At 43.6% G+C, this 13,623-nt stretch overlaps 1 long non-coding RNA gene across 1 annotated transcript; it reads right to left on the reverse strand.

The window, feature by feature from the left end:
• Positions 1 to 1,734: 1,734 nt before the first annotated feature.
• On the reverse strand, positions 1,735 to 13,422 carry LOC126931815 (uncharacterized). Its single transcript, XR_007717934.1, has 2 exons — positions 13,271 to 13,422; positions 1,735 to 1,882 (listed from the first exon to the last, which is right to left on the reverse strand). It is a non-coding gene; the product is annotated as an uncharacterized LOC126931815 (long non-coding RNA).
• Between the last annotated feature and the right edge of the window lie 201 nt (positions 13,423 to 13,623).

A 13,623-nucleotide genomic window follows, 5' to 3' on the forward strand; every position in this document is an offset into this window, starting at 1 on the left:
CTGTGCTGTTCCGCCATCCGTCTGCTGGTCTCCTCCTCTCCTCACGGGCTGCTCTGCTGTGGAGCTTGGGGTTTGCGGTTTACATGGGGGCAGGATAGAGGGTGTGGCGGGTGAAAAGGCAACTTCTTTGGGGTGAAAACAGGAATATCTGTACTCATTTAGGGCCGCCCGTCTTCAGGCTTGAGGGTGGGGTCTTTGCCAGGGATTCACCCTCTTCTACCCAGTATTTCCCTGTCTCCTGTCCGTATCAGAAGCAGATGCAGATACAAGAAAACTTCTCTACCTGCCCTCCATATTTGCCTAAAGGCAGGACATAATTTTCTTTTTTGTTTTTGACACAGGGTCTCGCACTGTCACCAGGCTGGAGTACAGTGGTATAAACATGGCTCCCTGCAGCCTCAACCTCCTGAGCTCAAGCAATACTCCTGACTCTGCCTCCCAAAGTGCTAGGATTACAGGCATGAGCCACCACGCCAGCAAGTCAGGACACAAATTTTTTTTTTTTTTTTTTTTTTTTTTGAGACGGAGTCTTGCTCTGTCACCCAGGCTGGAGTGCAGTGGTGCGATCTCGGCTCACTGTAACCTCCGCCTCCCGGGTTCACGCCATTCTCCTGCCTCAGCCTCCAGAGTACCTGGGACTACAGGCACCCACGACCATGCCCAACTAATTTTGTTTTTGTATTTTTAGTAGAGATGGGGTTTCACCATGTTAGCCAGGATGGTCTCGATCTCCTGACCTTGTGATCCACCCACCTCGGCCTCCCAAAGTGCTGGGATTACAGGCGTGAGCCACCGCGTCTGGTTCGCCCGGACAAAAATTTTTAAAGGTGTTTGCCCTTCCCTTTCTACCAGGAAGGACCAAAGTTAATCACTGGAGACAACTGTAGATCCTTATCAGCCCAGAGATGACACCAGAGGAATCTGCATTTCAAACTTCATTAACTAGCTCTTATCATCTATTAGTTCCTCCATTTAAACATATTTACTTTCCCACAATTTATCACCCTAGAAACTTAAAAGTCATTTTCCTTTGTGTTATCATTTCTCTACAAATGTCTTGTTCTTCCTTATGAACCTAGAAAAAACTGAGGCATGATTTAAACTTCAAATAATTTATCTGAGCCAAATGTGAGTGACTGCAATCTGAAAACACTTCCAAGTTACCTTGAGAAGTGCTCCAAAGATCAAAAAAAGAGACTCCAGCTTTCAAAGAAAAAAGGATGAATCAGGAAAGGGACGACTACAAAAATTGTTTTTCGCTAGGTCTGGGGCTTTGGGGAGGTAGGTTTCGCATTTGCAAAATGGAACTTTAAAAGTACATGGCACCTAACATTTCCAAGCTCTTCTAAATCTTCCAAGAAGCACAGGAGATGCAGGGCAGGTGGGAGCGTTCTCGTCCTGCAGATAAACAGGCCTGGGGCCAGCTAGGAGGTTGGAAAGGCAGGCACTAGAGTACCAGGTACTGGGTGAGTGAAAGCACAGTGGGACCTGGCAAGGGAAGGGGAGGCGAGGGCAAAGCAATTGCTCTCTCTCCGGTTGCTCCTTCACTCACCACCTCAGCCCAGGGTCTGGAAAGAAAAAGAACTTAAGGACTTCCACGGACTGAGACTGGATGCGGGAGGTGGACAGTGGGTCACACACCTTCTTGAAGTCAATTGGCTCCTCCCCTGCCCACCAGATGCCAAAAGGGCCTGTTGGATCAAGACCTTTGGTGACAGTTACAAGAGAAGGAGACACCAAGGTTGAACTTGCTTTATAAATGAGATTGCAGGCTGGGCTGCACTGGGGGGCAGGATGAAGATTCAGGCTGTACTTTTCAAGGGACCAAGGGCTTGGAATCCACATAGGCCTCCCACACCGTCAGATGTCAACTCCATCAGTACTGAAAGACAATGGGAGATGAGGTAGGGAGGGGGTGAGAACGTGGGGAGAGGGTGGGGAGGTGGTGGGAAAGAGAGGAAGGAAGAGGTGAGGAAAGGCAAGGAGGAAAGGGAAGGGAAAAAAAAAGTTGCTTTTCAATTATTGTGATCAGTGTGATGGTATCTAAAGCAGTCTTGGAGTCAGGAGATAAGCTGTAATTGTTTAAAACGTGGCCTGTGCCTGGGGACTTCCCAGCTCAGCAGGAAGCAGTCACAGATGTTTTGGCAGTTGTTTAGCCAGGAAGTTGTGACCTCTAGTATTCTCTGCTTAAGACATGCATGAGGTGGCTGGGCGTTGTGACTCACGCCTGTAATCCTGGCACTTTGGGAGGTGGAGGCAGGAGGATTGCTTGAGCCCAGGAGTTCTAAACCAGCCTGGGCAACGTAGTAGGACTTTGTCTCTATAAATAAATAATCAATTTTAAAAAATTTTTTAAAAAGACAGACCTGAGGCTCAAACCGAAATGTCCTCCCAACTCCATTTTACGTGCTTTGACTAACCCGTCACTGTTTCCCTTCATCATTTTATTAAGATGCTAGACAATCCCCAGTTCTAGCCACCCTTTTTAGTTACTCATCACTGAGTGCTCCCATGTGTTTACAGGTGGCACATGTTAATAAACTTTTTCTCTGCTTGGTGCGGTGGCTCACGCCTGTAATCCCAGCACTTTGGGAAGCCAAGGCGGGTGGATCATCTGAGGTCGGGAGTTCGAGACCAGTCTGACCAACGTGGAGAAACCCCATCTCTACTAAAAATACAAAATTAGCCGGGCGTGGTGGCAGGCTCCTGTAATTCTAGCTACTCAGGAGAATCACTTGAACCTGAGAGGCGGAGGCTGTGGTGAGCCGAGATCGCACCATTGCACTCCAGCCTGGGCAACAAGAACAAAACTCCGTCTCAAATAATAATAATAATAGTAATAATAATTTAAAAATAAATAAAATTAAATTAAAATAAACTTTTTATCTTGTTAATCTGTCCTTTGTTAATGTAATTTACAGGGCCCGGCCAATAAATCTAAGATGGGTAGAAGGAGAAAGAATTTTTCCCCTCCTGGGCAGGACACTCTTGGGCACGTGAGCTTTGGCTTCTTTACCACATATCTGAGCAGACAGTGTGGCGGTGGTGAGTGGCAGTGGAGAGACTCCAGGAAGCAGCCATTTCCCTATCCTAGGTGCTTCCTGTTTCTGCCTAATGCTACACATAGTCCATGGTTTCAGTACATTGTATGTGTTTGATTGCCAATCCCCGTAATTACATCCTACCTAAAATATGCATTTTTGTTTCCGGAACCAAGCCGGGTCCGGCTGCATTTTCTTGAGGCCCAATAACGAGAAGCAGACAGACTAGGAAAGAAGGGAATTTATTGCTATAACCAGATACAGGGAGAAGGCCAGAGATAATCCCACCAGGCCAACTCAAAGTGTTACGATTTTCTTAGTGCTTATATAGGTTGGGGTTATGTGCCTATGTGCAGTGTAGCATTCGCCTAAGTCTACTGGTAACTAATTTTGTTTCAACTAGAAGGTCAGAGGCAAAAATGCTTGCTAAGTCGGATTAAGCTGTGAGGGACCCAGTACCTTCAAGGCCTTAGGTCTACTGTGGTACCCGAGTGATTATTTCTATCTTATCTCCTTTACAGCTTGGTCCAGAGAGCTGCCTTAGACTCTCCAATGAATCTATTCAAACAGCTGCCTCTGTTACCTTGACTGTCTCAGATTTCATTGACCCGAGACGGGTCCTGGCACTAGGAATGTAAGGCTGTCTCTATTATTTTGGTTTGCTCCAGGTTAGGGAGAAGCCCATGCAAGGCTCCTACTGATCACATGTTTCATGTCTAGCTTTGCTGTCTGGGCACCAATTTCGCTAGGTTTAACTATTTGCTCAATGTTAAGACAGCTCTGGGGAAATTCGTCTGTGTAACTGGGGTGCTATGCAGGCCTGTCTGTGTGACTGTCATGCAGGTCTGTCTGTGTGATCATCAGGGAGAATTGGCCGGCCACATTTTCAATATCTTTCTTCTCCTGTGGAGAAAATAACCACTCAGTCTTTAGTGTCAGCTCATCCTTCAGGGTTTGGCACCTGGAGCAGCAGTCAAGGAAGCTGAAAACAGGACCTTCCTCTCTAGGTGTTAACTTTAGCCACTGTGGTCGATAGTCCAGAAAGATGACTGACCACTACTAATTCCTTTCCTCCCTGAATGTGCATACTGTTGCAGCCATTAGAGGTGGAATCGGTTTCCTTCCCTTGAATTCCGTCTGGTTTTGTGACTTCCCTTGACTAATAAATAGAATGAGGTGGAAGTTATAGGGAATCACAATCCACCCTATGGTACAATGATTCTTTTAAGACATTCGAGTTATAGACGCCTAAAGAAGCCTCTTCTGAGCTTCCCTTAATCTGACTATAGGCAGGGCCTTTGGAGAATGAAGCTGCCATAAATCCCCTCTCTGGGGGAACTTTCAGCCAGGAAGGAGCCTAACTGTTAGCACCTGGGTGAGAAATTGCATAAACAAACATTATCGTAAACTGTAATACCTGCCATTGGTTTCCCAGAAGGCCATTTATACTTCCCACAGAAGCTCTAGCTTTCCCGGTCCTTCTCCCTATTAAGTTGTTGTTGTAATATACCCTTACCCCTAGCTCTTCAGAAAGCTGCTTCTTTCAAATGCTGTCACATGTATGAATATAAAGCATGTTTTTTTTCCCCTCTAGTTAATCTGTCCAATGTCAGGAAATTTGCAGGCCCGCTACCACCACTTGAACCTAAGTTAGTAATGGAAAGGTTTTACTCCCAACATAGTTTTGTTTTATGTGCCTGTTCTAGGCTTAGCTTTCCAGGGGCCAGGAAGCTTCCATTTTTGTTTCAGGAAGCTACATGCTATGATGTAAAGAAGCTCAGCTAAGACAACTAAAAGAGAAGAGACTACATGGAGAGAGAAAGGCCACATGGAGGACCACTGGGGCTGCACGCATGTGAGTGAAGCCTCTTTGGACTTTCGAGCCAGCCAACTAATAACAAATAAAACCGACACTATGGAGTGACAAACAAAAGAAAATGCATTTTAATCTAGGTCTCAGGAATTGCAATTTGGGAGACACAGATCCAGCAAATAGGAACGTCATCTTCCATCTTGGTGAGATTAGGCAGAGGCTTAGAAGGGCTACTGTGAGTTTACACATCTGGAAGGTTTTAGCACAGTTCATGATGGATGATGACTGGTTAACAATTTAGGACGTCTTTGATGATCAATCTAGTTCAGCATAGCTGTCTCTTGTCAGTAAAAAAAAAAAAAAAAAAAAAGCCAAAAAAAAAAAAAAAAGCCAATCTCTGCAAAATATTTAAAGAGGTTTATTCTGAGCCCATATGAGTGACCATGGCCCAGGGAACAGTCTAAAAGAGGTCCTGAGAAAGTGTGCCTGAGGTGGTTGAATTACAGCTTGGTTTTATACATTGTAGGGAGACAGAAGTTACAGGCAAAGACAAGTCAATACATCTAAGGTATACGTTGGTTTGGCCAGGAAAGGCAGGACATCTTAAGGAAGGAGCATTACAGGTCATAGGTGGATTCAAAGATTTTCTGATTTGGAATTGGTCAAAAGAGTTAAGCTAAAGACTTAAAGTCAGTAGAAAGAAATGCTTGGGTTGAGATAAGGAGGGTGGGCTGTGGTTCTTGTTATATAGATGAAGCCTTCAGATAGCAGGCTTCAGAGAGAATAGATGGTAAACGTCTCTTTTGGAATTTAACAGGTGTCAGACTCTTAGTTAATCTCTGCTAGATCTGGGAAAAGCCTAGCTGCATTAATAAAGATCCTCTACAATGCAAAATTTCTTCCTCAAAAGATGGCTTTTCAGGACCATTTCAAAATATGCCAAAGAAATATATTTTGGGGCAAAATATTTTAATTTTCTTCAAGGTCTGTTATCTGTCATGTGATATTATACCAGAGTCAGGTTAGAATTTGGTATCTTATTACCAAAGGGTCTGTTTTGTCAGTCTTATGATCTCTATTTTAAGGTTAATGCTGCTCTGTTGTACCTAACTTTAAAAGGGAGAGAGTATAATGAGGTACGTACAACCCTTCCTTCCCATCATGGCCTGGAATTTAGTTTTTCAGCTTGCTCTGGGGTCCCCTCGGCCTAGACAGCCATCTCTTCAGTTGGTTGGGGGCTTAGGATGTAATTTTTGGTTTACACTCTTCAGGTTGATGATCAGGCAAAGCATAAACAATTCAAATCAAATGCAGCTGGTTTTACAATTTGGTCCAGTTCCAGTCAAATTTCATCTGGGGGTCCAACTCTTTATGCCTTCTCAACTCAACTCAACAGTTAGATACCTCCAACATAACCATCTCCATTGTGGATTTTCTTGTCAGAAGCCCAGTCCAGCCTCTCACTGAAGCCCTCCTAGTGAGTGACCATGGCTGTCACCACATGAACTAAAAGAATCATCCAGCCAAGCCCTGCCTGGTGCCCAGACCTACAGAAACAGGAGCAGTTTGGAGTGGTTTATTATCTAGCAATAGATAACTGAAGTAGCTACAAAGATCACTTTAGCATGATTTCCAGACAAAGTGCTCTCTCCTCAGAATTTGTAAGATTCTTCCAAAGAGCAGCTGTAGAGCTGTAAGTATCCAATCCAGACAGATGGGACAAAAGATAAAGCTCTTTACAAGTTGCTGTGGAAAATACCAGTTCATGTTCTCTCTGCCTTCCAGTGAACTTGCAAATGAACCAGCCCTCAAATGTTGCTCTGGATATGACAAACCATCCCAGATGGACCCTTAAAGATCACAGATAGCTTTGTATCTTTCAAAACCACATAAATCTTAGAATCTACAGTTTAGGTTTTTTTGTTCTTTTGTTTGTTTGTTTTAGACAGAGTTTCGCTCTTATTGCCCAGGCTGGAGTGCAATGGCTTGATCTTGGCTCACTGCAACCTCTGCCTCCTGGGTTCAAAGGATTCTCCTGCCTCAACCTTCCAAATAGCTGGGATTACAGGCACGTGCTAATTTTTTGTATTTTTAGTAGAGACAGGGTTTCACCATGTTGGCCAGGCTGGTCTTGAACTCCTGACCTCAAGACCTCCCAAAGGTCTTGGCCTCCCAAAGTGTTGGGATTACAGGCATGAGCCACTGTTCATGGCCCAGTTTAGGGTTTATAGTGTGCCAAACCACGAGATCCCTCCCAGTTCTGCTTATCTTAATGTAAAAGGACATTAAATATAAATTCTATAATTAATGACAATTAAAATTCTTTTTAATTCTTTTTTTTTTTTTGAGACTGAGTCTCACTCTATCACCCAGGCTGGAGGGCAGTGGCACGATCTCGGCTCACTGTAACCTCTGCCTCCTGGGTTCAAGCGATTGTCCTGCCTCAGCCTGCTGACTAGCTGGGATTACAGGCGAGCGCCACCAAGCCTGCTAATTTTTGTATTTTTAGTAGAGGCCGGGTTTCACCATGTTGGCCAAGCTGGTCTTGAACCCCTGGTCTTAGGTGATCCGCCCACCTCGGCCTCCCAAAGTGCTGGGATTACAGGCTTGAGCCACCGCGCCCGGCCTGCTAATTGGTTTTTTAACTAAAGAAATCAGTTATGGAGAATCAAACATAAAAAGGTATAAGACAGGGCCGGGCGCAATGGCTCAAGCCTGTAATCTCAGCACTTTGGGAGGCCGAGACGGGCAGATTACGAGATCAGGAGATCGAGACCATCCTCACTAACATGGTGAAACCCCGTTACTACTAAAAAACAGAAAAAACTAGCCGGGCGAGGTGGCGGGTGCCTGTAGTCCCAGCTACTCAGGAGGCTGAGGCAGGAGAATGGCATAAACCCGGGAGGCGGAGCTTGCAGTGAGCTGAGATCCGGCCACTGCACTCCAGCCTGAGCGACAGAGCGAGACTCCGTCTCAACAAAAAAAAAAAGGTATATGACAAAAAGAAAAAGTCAAATGGTGTCAATTATGGTGTCCCAGACTCCCAAGTAGGAATCCTTGCAGAAATTTTCCATGTTTATATAATAAGCATCATAAACATTGAACATTTACTATGTGTCAAGTACTCTCCTAAACACTTTATATGCATTAATTCAGTGGACAGCAAATTTTTTATGTAAAAGTTAGATAGTAAATATTTTAGCCTTTGTGGAGCATTTGGTCTCTGTTGCAACTACTCAACACTTTGTTGTAGTATGAAAGCAGCTATAGGGAATATATGTAAACTATGGATGCAGCTATGTTCCAATAAAACTTTATTTATAAAAACAAGCTACAGGGCCGGGTGCAGTGGCTCATGCCTGTAATCCTAGCACTTCAGGAGGCTGAGGCAGGCAGATCACGAGGTCAGGAGATGGAGACTGTCCTGGCCAACATAGTGAAATCCCGTCTCTACTAAAAATACAAAAATTAGCTGGGGTGGTGGCAGACGCCTTAAGTCCCAGCTACTCGGGAGGCTGAGTCAGGAGAATCACTTGAATCCTGGAGGTGGAGGTTGCAGTGAGCTGAGATTGGGCCACTGCACTCCAGCCTGGTGACAGAGAGAGACCCCATCTCAATTAAACAACAACAACAAAAAAGTAGCAGCCAGATTTGGCCTGTGGCTAGTAGTTTGCCAACTCTTGAGTTATACTCATGTAATACTCAAAAAAACCTTATGAGGCTTATTATCACTATTTTACAGATAAGGAACTAGGGATAGATACAGAAACAGAGAACTCAAGTAAATTGCCCAACAAGTTATCAAGTAGTGAAACTGAGATGTAATCCCAGGCTGTCTATCTCCAGGGTGTTTTTTAGCCACTATTTTTTAAAGCACGTATGTATGCATGTATGTTTTTAAAATTTTTATTTTATTTATTTATTTTTTGCCCCAGCTCACTCTGTTGCCCCAGCTGGAAAACAGTGGCATGAACACGGCTCACTGCAACCTCGACCTCCCAGACTCAAATAATTTTCTTCTTTCAGCCTCCCAAGTAGCTAGGACCACAAGCATGCACCACCATGCCTGGCTAATTTTTTTAATTTTGTAGAACCAGGTCTTGCCATGTTGCCCAGGCTGGTCTTGAACTCCTGGTGAGAGATGAAGCCAGCTGGACTTCCTGGGTCAAGTGGGGACTTGGAGAACCTTTCTGTTTAGTTAGAGGATTGTAAACGCACCAATCAGTGCTCTGTGTCTAGCTAAAGGATTGTAAATGCACCAATCAGCACTCTGTAAAAATGCACCAATCAGTGTTCTGTGTGTAGCTAAAGGATTGTAAACGCACCAATCAGCACTCTGTAAAACCGCACCAATCAGCACTCACTATCTAGCTAAAGGATTGTAAACACACCAATTAGCACTCTGTAAAATGTACCAATCAGCACTCTGTAAAATGAACCAATCAGCATGCTGTAAAATGGACCAATCAGCAGGATGCGGGCAGGGCCAAATAAGGGAATAAAAGTTGGCCACCCCCCCAGCCAGCAGCAGCAACCCATTCAGGTCACCTTCCCTACTGTGGAAGCTTTGTTTCTTTGCTCTTCACAAAAAATCTTGCTGCTGCTCACTCTTTGGGTCCCCACCGCCTTTAAGAGCTGTAACACTTGCTGCGAAGGTCTGAGGCTTCATTCTGGAAGTCAGCAAGATCATGAGCTCACCAGAAGGAAGAAACTCTGGACACATCTGAAGGAGCAAACTCCAGACACATCATCTTTAAGAACAGTAACACTCACCACAGAGGTCCGCAGCTTCATACTTGATGTCAGTGAGACCAAGAACCCACTGGAAGGAACCAATTCCGGACACACTGGCATCAAGTCATCTGCTCACCTCAGCCTCCCAAAGTGCTGGGATTACAGATTTGAGCCACTGCACCCAGTTGTGTTGTTTTGTTTTGTTTGTTGTTGTTTTGTTCTTTGAGATGGAGTCTCGCTCTGTCGCCCAGGCTGTAGTACAGTGGCATAATCTTGGCTCCCTGCAACCTCCACCTCCCAGGTTCAAACAGTTGTCCTGCCTCAGCCTTGCAAGTAGCTGGGACTACAGGTTCATGCCACCATACCTAGCTAACTTTTTGTGTTTTTAGTAGAGACAGGGTTTCACCGTGTTAGCCAGGATGGTCTGGAACTCCTGACCTCAAGATCTGCAGATCTCAGCCTCCTAAAGTGCTGGGATTACAGGCGTGAGCCACCACACCCGGTCTGTGTGTATTTTTTTTAAAACTCATACTGTACATGCTGTTTGGCATCTTGCTTTTCTCACTTAACAATGTCTTGCCTATCTTTCCACATATATAAATCTACCTCATTCCTTTAATTTGCTGTATAGTATTCCATTGTAGGAATCACCAATCAGTAGATACCTGGACTGTTTCTATGCATGTGCCCTTAAAAACAATGCTTCACTGAGTATCCTTGTGCTGAGGCATTTGCATGCAGATGCTCACATAGCTAAGAATGAAGGAAAAATTATTATAAATAAAAAATGGTTGGACCGGGTGAGGTGGCTCACACCTGTAATCCTCACACTTTGGGAAGGTGAAATGGGAGGAGCGCTTGAGGCTAGAAGTTCGAGGCCAGCCTAGGCAACAAAGTGAGACCTCATCTCTACAAAAAATAAACAAAATTAGGCCAGGTGCGGTGGCTCATGCCTGTAATCCTAGCACTTTGGGAGGTCGAGGCAGGCGGATCATCTGAGATCAGGAGTTCATGACCAGCCTGACCAACATGGAGAAACCCTGTCTCGACTAAAAATACAAAATTAGCCAGGCGTGGTGGCGCATGCTTGTAATCCCAGCTAGTCGGGAGGCTGAGGCAGGAGAATCGCTTGAACCCAGTACATGGAGGTTGTGATGAGCCAAGATCACGCCATTGCACTCTAGACCTGGGCAACAAGAGTGAAACTGTGTCCCCCACTCAAATATAAAAAAAAAAGGTCAGCAACAACATAAAACCACTAGAGGGACAAATTGAGGAGCTGGTGTGACCAGAGGCTAGAAGCTGGGTGGGAAGGACTGTCGTGCCTGGTGTCATATATGAGACAGATGCAGCCGCTGCTGGGAAGGCCCCCAGATGCAGAAAGGGGAAAGAAATATGCTAGATCTCCCATTCAATTATTCACCCTTCAGTCTCCTGCCAGGACTTTCCATTGGCCGATTCTAAACGAAAACCAGTTGGCAAAGGGGCCTAGGAACTGTAGTTTGCAGGGCTCAGCCCCTGTGGGACAGAGCGGAGCAGAAGGGTAGGGAATGGGTCAGAAAGCAAACAGGCAATGACTGATGTAAAGAATATTGTGTTTTACGTTTTGAAATACTATGCAGCCATAAAAAAGAATGAGTTCATGTCCTTTGCAGGGACATGGATGAAGCTGGAAACCATCATTCTCAGCGAACTAACACAAGAACAGAAAACTAAACACCGCATATTCTCTCATAAGTGGGAGTTGAACAATGAGAACACAAAGACACAGGGAGGGGAACATCACACACTGGGGCCTGTCGGGGGGTGGGGATCCAGGGGAAGGAGAGCATTAGGACAAATACCTAATGCACGCAGGGCTTAAAACCTAGATGACGGGTTGATGGGTGCAGCAAACCACCATGGTACATGTATACCTATGTAACAAACCTGAACATTCTGCACATGTATCCCAGAACTTAAAGCATAAAAAAAAAATGCCAAATTGCCCACCAATGCAGCTACAAAGATTTATAGTTCCAAGTATGTCTATTTTCCAGCAAATTCCCCAGCACCATGGAGATTTATCCATCTAAGTTAAAATGGTTTTCTGCTATTTTAATTTGCATTTCCTTAATTATGAATGCAGTTGAACATCTTCCCATGTGTTTATATACCATTAATATTTATTTTGTTTAGTATTTAACGCATGCTATTTAATATTTATTTTTCTTTTAACAGTAGGTTTATATCTTTTGTCAATTTTTTAAATTTTTTTTTCCCAAATTCAAACTAGTGTCAGTAGAATGCCAATTTTCCTATTAAGTTGTTGGACTTATTACTTGTAAGAAATATATGTGCCAATCTTAAGTGTTGCAAATATTTTCCCCCAGAATACTCTGTTTTTTAACATTTTAGTTGCACTTTGTACTATGCTGTTTTTAATTTTTATGTAGCCAAATATAAATCTTTTTCTTCTTCTATATCCTCTGGATAAAAGATTTTGTCTTTTGCTTAAAAAGACCTTTTCCTCAAGATTATACAAATATTGGAATGGGAGAATATTTTTAAATTTTCTTCTGTGTTTTCTCTGCTCTAGACAAGGACTATCATGATGACTAGCACTTTTGGGTCTCTTTATTCTCCCAGGTTAAAAGCTGTTTGGTTTGAGAATACACTCTTATATATCCTGCATTCTGTCCTCATTAATCTCCAAAGCAATTTCTTAATTAACAAGAGAAACGCTTTTTCTCTCATCTGAGATATACAATGTAGTGAACTTGGAAACTCTGACAAGCCTTCTTTTCTCTGAGTATCTCTGCCTTGTCAACTCTTATAGGCTATCAACTAGTCTAAATTTTTATTCTAGGACGTGGATTGTAATGAAGAAGGCCTTGACTTAAAAGGGAGTTGGAGACAATATTGAAATATGACTAGAGGCTCAGTTCTCCAATATATGCAAAAGTTTTCTTCTCTGCAGTAGAGTAGAGATGGTGCCTACAGTGATTTCACAATTCTAGCTGGTACTATGAGGTTCATAAGAACATGGTCCACAAATGCAGGAACCATGTGTGTTTTGTGTTTAACTGTTGTATTCCTGGCATTTTGCATGGTACGTGGTACAGCAATGATCCTCAAAAAATATTTACTGATTTGAAGATTCTTTAAGTCAGAATGATTTGTATCTTCTCCAACATATCTGGATCCTAAGGGGTGATGCCAACAAGAGTCCTGGAAAAAAGTGTTTCTGTTATGACGTGGCATGGTTAGGTCTTGAAGTATACATTTGCTTATATTTGATGTATACCTTTGTGCTGTGTTCTCTTAATAATCCCCCAAAAGCTCCTTTCCCCCCTTTCCCTAGGCCACAATGTTGCAGAAAAAAAGTTCAAGAATTGCTAACTTGACTGTGACTTGAAAGGATTAAAATGCATGCTTACAAACCAGTTTCTTAAACCAGTTCCTTAATTCACAAAGACTAGATATAATTACAGCTGCGAATAGGGAGAAGACAGAAGAACAGGCAGCTTGATTGCAGGGGAAAGTGAAAGGAAACAGAGACTTGAAGGAAGAAGAAAGGAGAAAAAGATCTTTCATCATGAAGGGGGAATGACAGGGGAAAATTTTCACACACCCTGTAAACAAACACATAATCCGAGGACAATCCACATATCACCTTTGCAGACATTTAAATTCACCTTACCTTGAAGAGGAGGAACTCAGATACCTTGGGTTAAAAGTGGCCCAATCGTCTGAGAGAACTGATATTTGTGGTTTCTTTTGAATAAAAGTAAGAAACTGAAAGAAAACTGACCCTCCCAGTCTTAAAACTTGAGAAAGTTACATTTGTCTTACTCTGAGTTCCTTCCTCATGAAGCCAATCATCAGGCCTCCCAGATATTATCAAGGAACTGAAACTTACCAGATCACTGCATCTGGACAATGAGGAGCCAGACACCTCACCCATCATGATTGCCTAAGCAACCACCTGCTTCTTGTTGACCAGCTCCTCCCCTTTACCCCTCCCTAATTATTGTTTTCCCAAAAATGGTTACA

The sequence above is a fragment of the Macaca thibetana genome, chromosome 11 (assembly GCF_024542745.1).
Source record: "Macaca thibetana thibetana isolate TM-01 chromosome 11, ASM2454274v1, whole genome shotgun sequence".
Lineage (NCBI taxonomy): Eukaryota > Metazoa > Chordata > Mammalia > Primates > Cercopithecidae > Macaca > Macaca thibetana.